Source organism: Schistocerca nitens, chromosome 4 (genome assembly GCF_023898315.1).
Source record: "Schistocerca nitens isolate TAMUIC-IGC-003100 chromosome 4, iqSchNite1.1, whole genome shotgun sequence".
Taxonomy (NCBI): domain Eukaryota; kingdom Metazoa; phylum Arthropoda; class Insecta; order Orthoptera; family Acrididae; genus Schistocerca; species Schistocerca nitens.
In genome coordinates this window covers 527,446,319-527,465,511 of record NC_064617.1, presented here as the reverse complement: position 1 = coordinate 527,465,511, position 19,193 = coordinate 527,446,319, and positions in this window count along the sequence as shown.

Here is a 19,193-nt window from a genome sequence, read left to right as displayed (position 1 = left end):
TTTAAACACGGAGTCAAGTCTATTCTACTAACCATTAGAAACATTTATCTATAGAACTTCTTAGGATAGTTACACAGATTGTTTGATAAAATCTTTTAAAGTAATTGAACGCTTAATTCACTGCTCTCCTTAGCTCATCTTTGTTTCTTTCAGCTTTTGTTTGTCAGTTAGGTTTTGACTTTTATTCAATCTGTTATGAAGCTCTCTTTGTTCACATAGCAGTTTTCTAACACGGCTATTAAACCACGGTGAGTCTTTCCCATCCCTTAAGACCTTGCGAGGAACATACTTGTCTGAGGAATTATGAACGATGTTTTTGAATTTTTTCCATTTGTACTCCACATCTCCGTCCTCAGAACTGAATGTTTAATGCCGATTACTCAGATACTTTGCATTTGTATCCTAAAACGCTTGTGAAGCAAAAATATTTTCCTATCTTTCTTCAAATTCCTTGTAAAACCTATTGCTACCACAGCCTTATGACCACAGATACCCCCCTCTCGTTAACTGATTCCGGGATGGGTCACACAAGATTGTATAGTGACTACATTTCCCTAGTATCCTATAAATGAACCGAAGTCTGCCCCCTGCTTTACGTAGACTGAGCCTATGCGATCGTTCCATTTCATACCCCTACAAACTGTTATGCCCAGGTATTTGAGTTGACTGATTCCATTTGTGACACATTGATATTTTAGTCATAAGATATCACGTTGTTTTCGGTTTTTGAAGTGCTCATTTTTACATTTATGCATTTATGAACATTTAAAACAAGTCGTCAATGTTTTGACCATTTTGAAATCTTATCAAGATCTAACTGAATATTTGTACCCTTTTTTTCAGATTGTATCTCATTATTACGAGATCTCGTAGATAACTACATCCTCTGCATAAAGTCTTAGGTTACTGTTAATATTGTAATTAGTAATATTCTTCCCATCATAGGTCAATGCCAGCTGACGATGCTGTAATATGACACATTAATGTTTTCTGATAAAACTGCAGCTTAATAATTATAATATCTTCAGAGATCTCAACGGGATTCATCAATCCCCTTTTTGGGGATCTATTTACTCCTAGCGCGCTCCTCTCCTATATGTTATTGAAAAAATAAAACAAAAATTCAAGAAACAGTACACGTTGTGATTGACTATATGCTGTCGCTGAACGTGGAACATTGGCAAGTTGTTGAACATCTCTATATTTTGCAGCGCATGACGTATTCAAGGAATATTTTCTCATAGAAGTTACACTTTACATGAAAAACACCTAGTTTTCAGCTGCCGCACTTGCTCCGCATGCTCCTATAAATCAAAAACTACTATTCACACAGTACATATAATTCGCTCACATGTTCTTTGACATCAATCAACCACAATAAAGTCTCAACAAATTCATATCTATGCCCATCACTGGCTAGGACATCAATATAATATCATTAACTTTAACACTGGTCGGTGTCGACGGAAAAAAAAGAAGAGCACAAATTCCACACTACTAACTGATAGCCAAACTACGAAAATGCGATGTGTCTCTAGTGGAACAGTATCAGTACCTCATCCCTTGCAACAGTCACCCGACATGTATCAGACACCAAATGCGTAATGAATTCCTCATAACTTAATTCTCACTCTGCAAAACTCATATTGTTCACCTTGTGTACTAGGTATCGATGCGTCCTTGCGTCCTACAGCAGATTTCTTACAGGTCCCCCATCTCATTATTTTATCTTGAACTACATGAGATTGGGTTATGATGAATTTAATTGTTCTAGTCATCTCACGTTCTCGTTGAACACTGATATTCTACACAAATTATGTTTGTACGTCATGTGCCGAATATTCTATATATATCTTTGACTATCGCGTTACAGTAACCGTTTCTTGACTGTCTACATGTCTTCACAGGTGCAGTCACTTTTATTTATTCAATGAAAGCTTTGATAAGGTTGACGTGATGCACACCTGCCGACTCCTTTGGTTTTATTGTCTCCAGTTCATATGCATTAGCATGTGAAACCTCTCTTGCTCGCAGTGGCCAGTTGCACTCAGAAAAAAAATTGTGGCATAGGTGGTGGTGGTTAGTGTTTAACGTCCCGTCGACAACGAGGTCATTAGAGACGGAGCGCAAGCTCGGGTTAGGGAAGGATTGGGAAGGAAATCGGCCGTGCCCTTTCAAAGGAACCATCCCGGCATTTGCCTGAAACGATTTAGGGAAATCACGGAAAACCTAAATCAGGATGGCCGGAGACGGGATTGAACCGTCGTCCTCCCGAATGCGAGTCCAGTGTGCTAACCACTGCGCCACCTCGCTCGGTTAAATTGTGGCATAGCCTCATCTGTTTATTGAATAGATGGAAAGATTTGACCAGTACCTTCTATTCTACATGGTATTCCCTTCTTCTTGCCATCTTGTCCTCTATCTCCTTCTTTTTCCGATCTGCTTCCTAGGCCTAGTCCAGTGCTAATTTAACGAGTTCCCAATGTTGTACTCTCACCGTGGGCTAGTATTTACGTAATTCTCATATCTTACCAGGCGGTGTCTGGTTTTTGAGGTTGGTTAATGCTGGAAACAGAGTAGAACTACGTGGCATCTCTTCGACGACGTTCTTAAATTCTCTAAATAGCACTTCCCACGTCACATGCTGTTTGTTGCAGTACATGCGGCATAGATTTCAAAGTTTTCGCATTATTCGTTCTGCTGGGTTCAAATTCAGATGGTATGCTGAGATTTGCGCCGTTGTCCGATATTATTATGTCCATGCATCCTACTTGCGCCATGAAGTCTCACCACAGTGCCTTGACAAGGTGAGTGTTGCTACTCTGAATAACGGTCCAAGAGTCACAAATTTAGATGTGAACTGCACAACAACTAAGGCACATATACCGATAACCGTGCCTGGTTACAGTTAGTAGTCCCATCAAGTCAACTGGCATGACGTGCCGCAATTTCTGTGCACTGTGAGACGGAGTGGTGCCTGCATTGCCTGGGTGCTCGGTTTCGTCATTTGGCATGCCTTATAGGTCAAAAGAACTTTCCTCATCCTTCTCCAATGCATGTTACTAAAGTGACATAATATTCTCAACTTAAAAAAAAAATGTTCCCTCAAACCAAAATGCGCATAACTGAGGTGGGTATACCAGATCATTTTATCAACTCTTGTGGAGTACACAGCGACCACAATGAGCGACACTCCTCCAGTGGAACATGATTCCCTACCTAACCAAATAGACTGAGCCAAGTGGCACACTGGTTAGCACGCTGGACTAGCATATGGGAGGACAACAGTTCAAAATGGCAACCGGCCACCCTGATTTAGCTTTTCTGTGATTTCCCCAAATCGCTTCAGGTAAATGCCGGGGTGGTTCCTTTGAAAGGGCACAGCCAATTACCCTCCCGTCCTTCCATAAGCCGAGCTTGTGATTCGTCTCTACTGACCTCGTTATTGATGGAATGCCAAACTCTAATCTCTTACTCCTAACCGAATAGAGCAGTCTGATTGTTGCTTCAACTGTATCTTACCATGTTTATCTTAAGTATCTGAGCACTGGATCCTTGTCCTGCTCCTTTGCTATCTCCTGTAGCGTGACAGTGAAATAATTCTCGAAGGCCACGTTTTTTAGACAAAATAGACTGAAGTGGTTGTCTTCAATCTCGTCTTCTTCCTGCTTACCAGGAAACGTGAGTGTGTGTCAGCTATTATAATGGTCTTACCTGACACGTTTGTGATAAGAAAGTCAAACTCTTGCAGAAATAGAACCCACCACATCCGTTAATCAAGGGTTAGCTTGGCTTTCAAGCAGGAATCCTAGCCATTTCTTTCGTCCAAGGATGAAATGCCGGAATTTTTTAAACCCCCAAAGCACACCTAAAACCTCGAGTCCCACCACAGAATAATTCTTTTCACAAACGCCTTCATGATGCTGTCATGATCTCTCTAAGTTCCTTTTGCTATTAACAGGTCTTCGATGTAACATTTGATTTCTTCCCTCACTGATTCCTCTAGAATCCAAATCCACGAGGGACTGTGGCCAACGATATATTTAAGCCAAGGAGTAAGCAAGAAACGCCACCTATTTTCATGCAAGATGGATGAAATTCTATCTGCCGAAAGCTCGACCTAAGATCCATTGACGAAAAGACTTTCAGTATGCAAAACCTTAGCAGTAACTCTTCTAGCTTTTCTGATCTGTCCATCTGCAGCAAGATGATTGTATTAACCTGTCTAGAATCTAAGATGGGGCACATACATGCAGCCTTCTTCTTGACGATTTGTAGAGGACTGTTGTATGGTGAAACTACTCGCTCGGTTACACCTTCCTGTAATATGCATCGTATCTCCTGTTGCATCTTTGAAGGGAAGCAAGGGGGATAGTGAAAGGAAGTACATGAAATCTGTTATGTTCCTCGATACTCAAGGTGTACTGACCATTCCCCGTCGTACCTATTTTCTCAGTAAACATCACAGTTATCAGTTAAGATTTCCCACAGCTCTTCTCTCTCTTCAGCGCTGTGTTTGTATTTAAGCAACACTATCCAGGATTGCGTAACCATTTTCCCTTCTCTTCATTTATTCATCCTCTCTACACATCTTGTCATCTTTCCTTTTCCAATGGATATTCTCATAAACGTCGCTGTCCATACATAGTCTCCGACAATTCCCTGGTATCTGAGCTCGAATTGCTTGCTCCTCAAATCGTAAGTGCATCTTCTTTCCTTTTTTTGCATAATTACTTCTGCTCTCCCCTAGTCTAATAGTGTTCCATAATCACTCAGGAAGTCCGTCGCTATGGTTAGATCTATTGTCATTTGTGGAATGACGACAAAATTACCAATTAATGTGTGGCGTAGGCACACTATTTCTAGCCTCATTTGTCAGTCGACTTTGGTAATATTCCCTACGATAGTGTCTTATCCGGATATTTTGCAATGGGAGTTCCGGCCAATTAAAACTTACTTTGCATTTCTTGAAGGTGGTTCCCGATATTGCGAAAATTTGGTTTCCGCTGAGCGCTCTCAGCGCTTGACTATCGATTCTTGACCTATCCTCTACCTATGCAAGTAAAATGTACATATCTCTGAGTAGCGGACCGTAGATGCCTTACAAACTCTTCAGTCTAACCGCGTAACAGCGCAGACATTATTTAGACGCAGGTTTTGTTCCTTAAGCAGTGGTGCGTAACTATACCGGAGACTTTCCTGAAGCTATGAAAAACAACTCAACCCGAGTTCCGCTTCTGCCAACTAGATCTAATAAATGGAGAAAGCTGGGTTTCACACGATCGGCGATTGCGGAAACGATGAAATTATTACATAGGAGTTTTATTTTTGGTTTACAGGAAATTCATCACATTGAAAGGCGTCAGGCACTTTTAATGCCGCGTATTCGTGCGCACGTCGATAGGCACTTGTCTTCTTCAAAAAAATCTGTGGTCGCTTGTCCGTCTGCAGGGGTAGTACATCTCTGGATGGAAACTTTAAGTTACATTGAAGAGCCAAAGAAACTGGTACACCTGCAGGAGAGCCACAACACGACGTGGCATGCACTCGACTAATATTGAAATATGTTGGTGGGAATTGACACCATGAATCCTTCAGGGCTGTCCATAAATCCGTAAGAGCACAAGAGCTGTATTGAACAGCACGCTGCAAGATTTCTCAGATATGCTGAATAATGTTCATGTCTGGGAGTTTGGTGGCCAGCGGAAGCGTTTAAACTCAGAAGAGTGTTCCTGGAGCCTCTCTGCAGCAATTCTGGACGTGTGTGTTGTCTCATTGTCCTGCTGGAATTGCCCATGTCTGTCGGAATGCACAATGAACATGAATGGATGCAGGTGATCAGACAGGATGCTTACGTACGCGTCACCTGTCGGAGTCGTACCCAGACGTATCAGGTGTCACATCCCTGCCTTCGACTCCGAAAGCCCATATCGATGATGTTTCGTTGAATGATTCGAACGCTGACACTTGTTGATGGCCCAGCATTGAAATCTGCAGCAATTTGCGGAAGGGTTGCACTTGTGTCATATTGAACGATTCTCTTCAGTCGTCGTTGGTTCCGTTCTTGCAGGATCTTTTTCCGGCCGCATACCTGATATTCACGGTACACTCATTAAATGTCCGTACGGAAAATTCCCACTTCATCGCTATCTCGGAGACGCTGTGTCCCATCGCTCGTGCGCCGACTGTAACACCACCTTCAAGCTCATTTTAATCTTGATAATTTGATCCTACAACGACGCTAGACACTTTTTGTCTTATATAGGCGCTGCCGACCGTAGCGCCGTATTCTGCCGGTTTTCACATCTCTGTATTTGAACACGAATGCCTATACGAGGTTCTTTGCCGCTTCCGTGTATATCTTACCACATCGTGGGAGCTTTGGTGACGCTCAACCGCTAGCTTGGCAGCAGCGTTGGTTCGCGATGTCCCATGGATGGCAGAGAAACACTGATGCTTGCTTCCGCCTCCAGCCGTCGTGTGACTGTGAATTTGACATATTATTGTGGTGGATTGTGCTGAGAATGTTGTTGTCTCGCAGTTACATGATTGTACGTTACGTGGTTTCCCAGATTATCGGGCATTATATTTCTTTCCACGCTGTATTCTGCAATCGAGTTATGCGTGCGAAATGCCAGACCTTTGTTCCATCATTTTTCGAGAGTGTATCCGGGATATTATTAACTCTTGTACCAGTATTTCAGCTGACAATCTTCCAGGCATTGCCAAGATGACTTGCTTGCAAGGTTTAAAGCACTTTGCATGTTTAGAAAGACTGAAAGGTTGTCAGCCAAAACATCGTTCAAGAGTTAGTGATGTTCCTGATACACTTCTGAAAATTGATGGGACGTTCTACCCTCCTGGAAAATTTCAAGAAACACATGTAAGATCTTTGTCCGCACATTCAAATTTTCAGAACAAATAGCATCAATATCAAAATTTATTTAAGCCTTTGGAGGTTTCACTGCTCTTCCATTCACCAAAGACTATTATTAATACTATTGGTAACAAGCGGTGATTTTCTTTTGTCTATTGTATCTTGATGGCAATGTAAACGCACATGATACGTTGAACTGGATTTGTGTGTGAAATGTGATATCTTGTACTCAAGTTTTTATGAGTTTATCTCCTACGTGTTCCATACCTCCACATGTGTTCACTCAAGAACTACGGTTTATAAACGTACTATATTAATTCTATTTGCATTTATAGTCGTGAGGGAATAAACTGACTTAAGTACAGATTACGATTTCATTAAATAAAGTTTCCAACTGTACAGGTAAATGTATGGCGCTGTTGAACGTGAAGATACGAGCAAGTGAAGACGGCGACAACGAGATGATTTCTGCTAACACACTAGCTCGGGGATTTTAAAATAATTAAGTGCTGTAGAACATCGAGAGGAAAACATTTGCGTAGTATAAATTGTATCTGTAAGATGGAATTCTCACACATGTATAGTTAGTAGCAGCATGAGATCTAGTGTAAGAGTTACAATTTCAGTTATGTCTTGGTTAATTCTTGCTAAACCGCTTTTATTATCCCGTTGCGACTTACGTGTCCTTGCGCTAGGAAACCTGGAGTTAGTCAGATAGCGTTTATTCACATGCGGGACAAATTTTATGTAAAGAGGTGAGGTTTCATCGCATAAAAACAAGGGGTCTAGTCTCTTATGAACTCAATGGTTTAATTAAATTGTAGCGGCAGGTTTGCAGTATGTGAGGACAAGATGTGTTCCATAGTTCTACAAGAAATCGACTCCAGTTAGATAATTTTGTAGTTCTGCGCGTCTGTCATACAACTTCTTGTAGACTGGAACGACCGCCACCTTTTTTCCAGTTGCGTGGCACGTTCCGTTGTTTCAGCGACCTAAGGTAATCTGATGTTAGAAGAGCAGCCAGTTCCTCCGCATATTGAATGTAGAAGGCGAGACCCTGTCAAGGCCTGTGGTCTTTCCTCTTACGAGCGATCTGACCTGTTTTTTGGTCGCACGCATCCTTATTTCTATTTCTGGCATTTTGGCAACCGTGCGAGATTGTTTCTTCCATTGACATTTTACGTATGAACCAAACTTTTTAGGGCTTTTTGACAACTCTGCAAATAAAATTTTTCTTTCGATTTTGTTAAAAGCGATTCACACAGTTACCCTTACGATGTTTTGGCTTCGTTCTTATATCTTTTGTTAGCAAGTGTTTCTCATCATTCGAATCCACTGCGAATTTCTCTCTGCTTTCGTAGTAGCTTCTTAACACTCTTGCTGAACCATGGCGTTTGCTTACTGTTTCTCTCTACCTTTCATGACACTAGGTTTCTATCATATGGCTTTCAGTGCGTCTGAGTTTAAACTAAATCCTACGTATTCTCCTCCATAGAGTTAAATGTTTGATGACTACTCAGTCTGTAATCGTTTCCCTAGAACACATATCAAATAGAAATATCTAGCTACCTTAATCATTAGTTGAACACCAGTGATCACTGATGCTGTAACAACCTTGTGGTTGTTCACTGAGTCTAAAAGCTGGGCACTGTTCATTATCAGCAGACTCAACGTTTTCCTCGTGTGAGTTGTCTTAACAAATGCTCCAATAACTTTCAGTACACCGTTCTGTCATTGCCTCCCCTTCTAAACGAACGAATTTCCAGTCTACAACGGGAGGTAACTTCGACGTACCACCCAAACCCTATCCAGAACGAACATCTAGGCTCGTTTTCCACTGAGTAAGACAAGTTTTTAGGTACCGATTTTGTTTTCGCAATTGAGGTATATACTTATTTCTGTGGCATTAGAAGAGGACTTCAGCGACATAGCATGTGTGAAACTTGATCAAATAGCTGCAAGATAAAGCACCACAAATCACTGTTCCGCCGTCAGGAGAAGAGATGACTTAAACACCTGCTCTACAGTACCAAATGTACGTAAACACTCAACTCAGGTACGATTCATGAGTTTATTGTTATGAGTGTCATATCAAGTTTCCAAGATGTTGTCAGAAGGTGCCCAAAATACAGGTAATTAAGTGTGCAAAGTGGGTGTGGCATAGGTAGTGGTAGTAGAAGTAGTAGTTGTAATTTTGTTCATCAGTAGATCTCTTTTACAAGGATACTGGACATGTCTTGGTATTACAATTTAAAAACAACAAAAATGAGGTAATTCACATTTGCAGGCATGTACACACTTACAGTTCTAGTTTGATAAGGATGCGACAGGTAGTCGATAGTAACCTTATAGTGGGAACCATCCCAGAATTTTCCTGTAGTAATTTAGGAAAACCACGGAAAACTTAAATCAGGTTGGTTGGATGAATATTTGATCCTCCGCCCTCCAAAATATAAGGGCACTCTGTTTAAAACAATGGTACCTCATTCGGTTTATCTCTAGTGTATAATAGTTATTTAATAATGTAAAAGGCTAATGCTATACTGCTCCCAGTCATTGCACACGCTATAATACATTGTTGCGTGACACTATGCACCCTACTGCTGACGTCAAGAGCATTTTGTGCACCACAACTTCTCTTTTGCAAGCCTAAACAACTGAGTCAGAAAGAGGATAAAGTTTTACTATTACACGTTGCATAGCTTTGGGAGTAAGTTTTTCCGGAAAAGAAAAAACGAAGGAAAAAATGTAGTGTGTAAGTGTTACGTGAAATGACAGAAATTTTATTATCGTTACTATTATTTATTTGTTTTACATTTTCAACCAAATCCCTACTCTGCGTTATCTAAGTTGTCTTTCACTGTATAGAACGTGTTACTGAACTGACACTTCTTAAGTACATTTTTAAATACGTTTGTTTCAGTTACCTCTCCAAACTCCTTTGGTAGTTTTCTGTGCAGTGTTATTCCTTTGTAGAAAATACTTTTTTGAGTTTTATGTTTATTGTTTCCTGGTAAATGGACAGGCTTGTTTGTGCAGTAATTATCAGTGTTGTTTCTGATGTATACAACATCGGTGCAGTTAAAATCCGAAATATTTTGAGCAGATTTTTACAATGAAATCAACTGCTATTTTTGGATCTTATTCTTATAGCCCGTTTTTGTGATTTGAAAACTGTGTTCATGTTTCGTGCATTTATTCCCCAGAAGGGAATGTCATAGCTAAGAACGGAGTGTACACGAATAGTATGTAACTGAAAGACGCTAGCTATTACATACTGATGACGGGATTCATAAGGGTAGAACACGGTGATGACATTCTGTTTGCAAGTACTTTTGTGAGCAAGAATGATGCTGGCAGCACATGGATTGACTTATGTCCAGTGGGAACTCCTCCAATAATTGCGGCAGCATATCTGTTAAGAGCTGTAGGTACTTGGGGCCATTTAGACTGTCATTAACTAAATTCTTGGAAAGAACTGACATACCAGTGTGTTATTATTTATTCACTTCTCTCAGGCAGTGTGCATTTTCAAATGACCAATGGTGTATACCGCTGGAGGTTGATTTATTTTTCCGTTTGTAAATGACACTTCATCCCGAAACAAAAACTTACAAAGAAACGGCTCATCCATTTGCTGTTTTCGTGTACACCATTCGGAGAACCGTAACCGGTTTTAAAAGTCATTTCCATGAAGCTTTTGCTGGCGCGAAATGTGAAAACTAGAAAGATTTGTTGAAATGTAGTATTCGCAGATACTCCTTTGCCTAATCCCATTCGTACGTTCATGCCACCTCGTCGTTATGTGTGGATAATGTGTTACCGCTGCTAACATAATTCCTTTTCTCTCATCATCAGTTTCTGCCGGCCGCTGTGGTTGAGCGGTTCTAGGCACTTCAGTCTGGAAACACGCGACAGCTACTGTCGCAGGTTCGGATCCTGCCTCGGGCATGGATGTGCGTGATGTCCTTAGGTTAGTTAGGTTTATGTAGTTCTAAGTCTAGGGGACTGATTACCTAAGATGTTAAGTTCCATAGTGCGTAGAGCCAGTTGAACTATCATCAGTTTCTCTTCTTTTCGTTGGCATGTTTTGTTCTTCACACTTCGGTTTTCTGGGAAAAAAATGACGTTACAAATATAGATCATGAGGATTTGACACGTTCAAGGTACCTTTGAGCATACGATGACACTGCTGCTCTAACAGTTTGTTGACTATCGACCTAAACAAAAAACGTATCCAAATTTTTTTCTATAGCTGTATACATTGAACTCGGTCCCTCGCGGGCCTATCGATATCGACCGACCACCATGTCATCCTCTGCCACTGGCTGACCGTTGAATACGATGCGGATGGGCATGGGGTCAGCAAGTCGCTCTCGCGGCCATTGTGACTTTCGTGACTTGGAGCCGCTACTGCTCGGTGGAGCAGCTCCTCAACTGGCAACCCGAGGCTGAGTGCATCCCGTCCCCACCAGCCTGCGTCCGAGACGCGCTGCAGTTTTCGAGCCACCATTCATCTCGGTAACAGCATCTGTTGAGACGACAATCGACATAGCGTAGCAAAAATGTGGTTGGCTACAGCTGATGCGCTACGGCAGAAGTTTATAAGGCGTCTTCTGCTGAAGTGGGGCTATGGTTACTATTGATTCCGTTACTATTGATTTCCACACATTTTACGTCGTCGAAGTCATCTTCAAAGGCTCTTCCTACTACCACAGAAAAGTGTGTAATTTCGTTAGAAAGACAAGTCAGTGCCATAACTCGGCAGCAGCAAACCTGAAAAATTATTTGTCTACGTCAGAAAATATATTGTCCCCTAAACTCATCGGAAACTGGATTATATCGTTATAGATGTGTTTGGAATGACTGGTGCCGATGCTTAGTGGTTACGACCAAGTAGCTAAGATCATGTCTCCCATTCATTCCACAGGACAGATGCAATGTACCCAGTCTCTCTACGTATATAGTAAATTCTGTGTGCAAATGTGAGAAAGTGTCCTAATTTTTTGCGTAGAGGGTATCTGAGGAGGGATATGGGAACCTCTCCCATATAAACCTAGGGAAACGTGGAAAGCCACATAAAAATCATATCCACTTTGGCATGCACACCGACACCTCGTCGTTTATCCTCCGGTTGGATTCAATTTGGGGCCGGCACACTTCCCCGTCCCAGAAGCGGTCGCGTTAACATGTGCAGCTACCCGGGTTCGTGAGGATGACTGCTCTCACCTACTTCGCTCTATGCAGGTGACAGATTAATCTATTCCAGTCTCTATGTCATTACTGAAGAATTTACGCGTAACATTTTCCAAGCTTTTTCTGAAGCCTTCCACCTGTTCGATACGTGATGTGGGTCGACGATACTAACATTCGATTGCTACTTTTACTGCCTGTTACGTCAGCCTTACTTGGGATTTAGCGTTGTGTATCCGTCAAATGTGTGTGTTTTGTGTCAAAAGACGGCGGCGATTTGTGAGGCGATCTCATTCACGATGCAGTTTCTTCGAAGGCCGTGCCATTGCTCCCGAGACGAAGACTTTCGCCACACGAACGACTTTCACGCTCACGGCGGCGACGCACCGGTCTTTCCTTGTAGCCGGTGACGGTAACAGGTTTCCGAGGGTCGGCGAGAACCGCGAAGCGCGGTCGAACGAGTCGCACGTGTCGTTGCGCCGCGAAACCAGCCTCATTCTCAACGGCGTGCTCCTACCTCCTACTTCCTCGTCGCGGCACAGTTTGCGGCTACGCGCCAATGGCTCCTTAATAGAACCGGTATTTTGTAGTGATTGGTGCATTCCCAGCGTTCTGTGCTTCCTGAGCGTCGTTCATCACCTGATACCCATTTTCTAAAATGAAAAACCGCACAACAATTGAGATTTTTATCACTAATTTTATGGTGTTTCTGTTGTTGTCTTGTTCTTCGGTTCGAACTCTGGTTTGATGCAGCTGTCCAGACTACTGTATCCTGTGCGAGCCTCTTCATTTCCTAGTAACTACTTCAACCTACATCCTTCTGAATCTGCTTACTGTATTCATCTCTTGGTCTCCCTCTACGATTGTTACACCCACACTTCCCTCCAGTACTAAACTGGTGATCCTTTAATGTCTCAGATCAACACATTCCTTCTTATAAAGAGGTTTTGGCACAAATTACTTGTCCCCCCAATTCAGTTCAATATCTCTGTAATTACGTGAACTACGCACCCAATCTTCAGCATCCTTCTGTAACACCACATTTCAAAAGCTTTTGTTCTCTTCTTGTCTAAACTCTTGATCGTCCATGTTTCACTACCATGCATGGCCACACTCCAGAAAAATACCTTCAGAATGGAATTTCTGACATTTAACTCTGTATTCAGTGTTAACAAATTTCTCTTCTTTAGAAGCGCCTTTCTTGCCATTGTCAGTCTACATTTTATATCCTATTTCAGCCACCATCAGTTATTTTCATTTCTTCTCCCTGAAATTCAATCCCTACTTCAAATTTATCTTTGGTTTCCTTCACTGCTTGCTCAATGAACAGATTGAATAACATCGGGGATGGGCTACAAGTCTGTCTCACTCCCTTCTCAACCACTGCTCCCCCTGCGGGTCTGGGGGTAAGAATAGGCCCGCAGTATTCCTGCCTGTCGTAAGAGGCGACTAAAAGTAGTCCCTCCCCCTCAAGGGGGTAGTTTGCGCCTGCGTCCGGAGACGGACGGTTCCACGACTTATATTTGTGGTCATTTTGGTTTTTCGCTTATTCTGCTTTCTTCCTTCATTTGTTTGTCTCCTTTCTTTGTCCTTCTCCCTCTCACTGTCTTCCTTACTTTTTACCTTGCCTTCTTCTCCTTGCCTTCTTCTCCTTGCCTTCTTGTCCACCCTCTGGTCTCCGCCTCGGCGTTTGAGACAGTCTGTCCTTTCTCTCCCTCTCTCCCTTTTTCTTTCCTCTTCTTCTTTCCTCCCTGTGTGTGCCTGAAGGCCGACCAACGCGTTCGCACGCGTAGCCGGTGACGGGGTAGCGCGTAAATCCCCGCCCTGGGTAGACAAGTAAGGCACGCACGTACCCCCTGGTAAAGGCCAGGCCCAGGGAGGAGTGATTGCCTGAGCTGACACCTTCCGACCATGCCGATTGGTCCCTCCGTTCGTTTCTCGGGAGGTGTGACCTGAAGTGTAAACATTCACCTTAGGCGGGAGCGCCCTCTGAGAGGGTCCCCACAAGGAAGGAGCGTGCCATCGGAGACGCTGGCAATCATGGGGGATTCCTCCGCAATGGATTTCTCTTCTTCTTCTCTCTCGACTTCTGCCCAAAAACGGAAACTTGACCAGCCACCAGTGACAAAACTACTACCGCCTGGCTGGCCCAAAGTTCCTCGTAGTTTCTAGATCTGAGGACGGAAAGGATTTTTCATCTGTCAGTCCTTTCGTTAACCAGAAGGGCGTAGATGCCATAGCCGGATCTGTCAAGTCTTGTACCAGGATGCGTAACGGTACCTTGTTGTTGGAAACTAAGAGCGCCTTTCAGGCACAAAAACTGCTTCGGGCCACACTCCTGTACACGTTGCCTGTCCGGGTGGAGGCTCACTGCACTTTGAATTCGTCGCGTGTATATACTAGATCACTTGACGGATTGCCTGACGAGGAGATTCAGTCTTTCCTCGCTGAGCAGGGCGTGACGGCTGTCTATAGGGTCATGAAAAAGGTCAACAATGACCTTGTACCGACCCGGACACTTTTCTTGACCTTTGATAGTGTTCAGCTGCCGTCTTGCATCAAAGCGGGCTAGGAGGTTATTTCTGTTCGCCCCTATGTCCCGACACCTACGCGCTGCTACCAGTGTCAGCGTTTTAATCACACTCGCCAGTCTTGTTCTAATGCGGGTAAATGCGTCACTTGTGGCAGGGACGCCCATGAGGGTGACTGTCCACCTCCGTCTCCTCGTTGCGTGAACTGTCAGAGTGACCATGCAGCGTCCTCCCGCGACTGTCCCATCTACAAGGATGAACGCTGTATACAGGAAATTCGGGTCAAAGAGAAAGTGACCACCTCGGCTGCTCGCAAGCTATTTGCTAGTGGGACTACCAGGGAGGTGTCGACGCAGACATGCGATCTGACCTTTAGCTCTACGGTTGTCTGTTCGGCCGGTGCTAGATCGCCCGGTCAACCTCTCCTCTTCCTCCCGTCAACCCTAAGACACAAGCACCTTCATCAGCTTCTGCCAAGACTAAGACCCAGAAGTCAGATGCACGGGCCTTCAAGAAGGAACCGTCCCGTGAAGACTTCCTACGTACTTCGAACTCCCAGCCATCGACCAGTACTTCGACTAAACGACCTTCCAAGAAGGCTCATAGGAAGCAAAGTTCCCCTTCTCCGCCACGGCGCGTTTCTTCTCCTGCGCCACCCAGCGGTTGCCGCCCCAGGCCGTCATCCGTTTCGCCTGGCCGCACCGCTGGTAGCCGAACATCTGGCCGTTCACCGGCGGAGGAAGCTCCCCCTCCCGGCCATCTTCACAAGATGGCCGATGAACCTATTGAACAAATGGACGATGACTCTCCGCCTATTGATAGCGGCGGCAGTGCTCGCTCGGAGCCAGGCCCTCAGCGGCCTTCGAGGTGACTCCTTCTTGCTTCTCCTTTTTCTTCTCACGGTGGCACTTCTTCATTGGAATATTCGCGGCATTCGCTCCAACGGAGAGGACTTGAAGTTGCTGCTACGCTTGCACAGTCCGCTCGTCGTAGCTCTCCAGGAAACGAAGCTACGCCCATGAGATCAAACTGACTTGACACACTATGCCTCTGTGCGTTTTGACCTACCCCCTTTGGCAGGTATTCCGGGTCATGGAGGGGCTATGTTGCTCGTCCGGGATGATATTTACTACGATCCCATCACATTGCACACCGATCTGCAGGCAGTTGCCGTCCGAATTACTCTCCCCGCTTTTACATTTTCCATTTGTACCGTTTAGACTCCATCGTCGTCTGCCATTACCAGGGTAGACATGATGCAAGTTATTGCTCAGCTACCTGCACCATTTTTGTTGACTGGAGACTTCGATGCCCTCCATCCCCTTTGGGGCTCTCCAGCATCCTGTCCGAGAGGCTCCCCGTTAGCAGACCTTTTCAACCACCTCAATCTTGTCTGCCTCAATACTGGCGCCCCTACTTTTCTTTCGGACACAACTCACACCTAATCCCATTTAGACCTCTCTGTATGTACTACCCAACTTGCACGCCGGTTTGAGTTGTACGCACTTTCTGAAACGTATTCGAGCGACCACTTCCCTTGTGTTATCCATCTCGTGCATCATACCCCTTCTCCATGCTCAACTAGTTAGAACATTTCCAAAGCAGACTGGGGGCTTCCAGGGCGACCTTTCAGGATCAAACCTTCGCAAGCTGCGATAGTCAGGTCGCACACCTCACGGAAGTCATTCTCACTGCTGCTGAATATTCCATACCTCACACTACTTCTTCTCCACGTCGCGTACCGGTCCCCTGGTGGACCGGAGCATGTAGAGACGCTTTACGTGCTCGTCGACGTGCTTTACGCACCTTTAAAAGCCACCCTACGATGGCGAATTGTATCAATTATAAATAAATTCCACTCCTCGAATCGTGAAAGTTATAATGCCCCATTCACCATGCGGGAACTCGAAAATGCACTTGCCCGGTCACGGTCCTCCGCTCCAGGGCCTAATTCTATTCATATTCAGATGCTGAAGAACCTTTCTCCTGCGGGTAAAGGTTTCCTTCTTCGTACTTATAATCGCTTCTGGATTGAGGGTCATGTTCCCACATGCTGGCGCGAATCTATTGTTGTCCCGATTCGATTCCTAAGCTTGCACTTGCCTTCCAGTTTTTGACCCATCTCCCTTACCAGCTGTGTCTGTAAGGTGATGGAACGAATGGTTAACTCTCGTTTGGTTTGGCTGCTCGAATCTCGACGCCTGCTTACCAATGTACAATGTGGATTTCGTAGGCGCCGCTCTGCTGTTGACCATCTGGTTACCTTGTCGACCTTCATTATGAATAACTTCTTGCGGAAGCGCCCGACCGTGGCTGTGTTCTTTGGTTTGGAGAAGGCTTACGACACCTGTTGGAAGGCGGGCATTCTTCGCACCATGCATACATGGAGCCTTCGCGGTTGCCTTCCTCTTTTTATTCGTGCCTTTTTAATGAATCGACAGTTCAGGGTACGTGTGGGTTCTCTCCTGTCCGACGCCTTTCGCCAGGAGAATGGGGTGCCACAGGGCTCAGTTTTGAGCGTCGCTCTCTTCGCCATAGCGATCAATCCAATAATGGATTGCCTCCCAGCTGATGTATCAGGCTCCCTTTTCGTGGACGATTTTACCATCTATTGCAGCGCGCAGCGTACATGTTTCCTGGAGCGCTGTCTTCAGCGTTGTCTTGACCGTCTTTACTCCTGGAGTGTCGCCACAGGCTTCCGTTTTTCTGCCGAGAAGACGGTCTGTATTAACTTCTGGCGCTACAAAGAATTTCTCCTCCGTCCTTACGTCTCGGTCCCGTTGCTCTCCCATTCGTGGAGACAAAATTCTTAGGTCTTACATTTGACAGGAAACTTAGCTGGTCTCCACATGTGTCATATTTGGTTGCCCGTTGTACCCGTTCTCTAAATGTCCTCCGTGTTCTCAGCGGTACGTCGTGGGGAGCGGATCGAACCGTCCTACTTCGCCTATATCGGTCGATCGTCCGCTCAAAGCTGGATTATGGGAGCCTCGTATACTCCTCTGCACGGCCGTCCATCTTACGCCGCCTCAACTCTATACAACATTGGGGGTTACGTCTTGCGATCGGAGCGTTCTATACTAGTCCCGTCGAGAGTCTTCATGCTGAAGCCGGTGAATTGCCACTACCCTACCAGCGCGATATACTGCTTTGCCGGTATGCCTGTCGGCTATTATCAATGCCCGACCACCCCTCTTATAGTTCCTTTTTTGACGACTGTCTCGACCGTCAATACGGGTTGTATGTATCTGCCCTGCTACCCCCTGGAGTTCGCTCTCGTCGCCTCCTTCAGCACCCTGATTTTTCACTCCCTGCAACCTTTCGAGTGGGCGAGAGCCAAACGCCACCTTGGCTCCAGGCTCGGGTTCGCGTTCACCTTGACCTCAGCTCGCTCCCAAAGGAGGTTACTACAGCTTCGGTATACCGCTCCCGGTTTGTCGAACTTCGTTCGAAGTTCATTAATATGATCTTCATTTATACAGATGGCTCTAAGACCAATGACGGTGCCGGGTGTTCTTTTATTGTCGGGGCACACAGTTTCAAATACCGGCTCCATGGCCATTGTTCGGTCTTCACAGCTGAGCTATTTGCCCTCTACCAGGCTGTTCTTTACATCCGCCACCACCGACATTCTGCTTATGTCATCTGCTCTGATTCCCTGAGCGTTATCCAGAGCCTCCGTGATCCGTATCCGGTTCACCCTTTCGTCCACCGGATCCAACGCTCTCTTCAGCAGCTGGCGGACGACGGTTCTCCGATTACCTTTATGTGGGTTCCTGGCCATGTCGGTATCCCTGGGAACTAAGCTGCAGATGCCGCGGCCAAGGCTGCGGTCCTCCAGCCTCGGACAGCTTCTTGTTGTGTGCCTTCATCTGATTTTAGCAGGGTCATTTGTCAGCGCGTTTCATCTCTGTGGCATGCCGATTGGGCTACACTTACGGACAACAAGCTTCGGGCCTTGAAACCTCTTCCCACGGCTTGGACGACCTCTTCACGCCCTTCTCGGCGGGAGGAGGTCGTTTTGGCCCGGTTACGAATTGGACACTGCCGGTTCAGCCATCGCCATCTACTGACGGCTGCGCCTGCGCCGTTCTGCCCATGTGTGCAATTGCTGACGGTACGCCACATTTTAACGTCCTGTCTGAATTTTAATACACTGCGCATTGATCTTGGCCTGCCATGTACTCTGAATGACATTTTAGCGGATGACCCAGGAGCAGCTGCTCGCGTTCTTCGTTTTATCCGCTTGACAAACCTGTCTAAGGACATTTGATTATGCTGTTTTCTTCTAATACCTTGCTTGTTAATGTCTTTTATAGTGTTGTCCCTTTTAGTTGCTGTTTAAACTTGTGCCTCGCAGTGCATTCCTAACTTAGTCTGGGCGCTAATGACCATTGCATTGTAGTAGCGCGCCCTAAAAAAAAAAAAAAAAAAAATAATCAACCACTGCTTCCCCTTCATGCCCCCCGAATCTTTTGCTGTGTCGTTCCTGTACAAATTGAAAATAGCTTTTCGTTCCACGTATTATACCACTGCACCCGTGGTCTAGGAGTAGAGTCTTTGATTCATAATGAAAACGTCCTCGGTCCCGG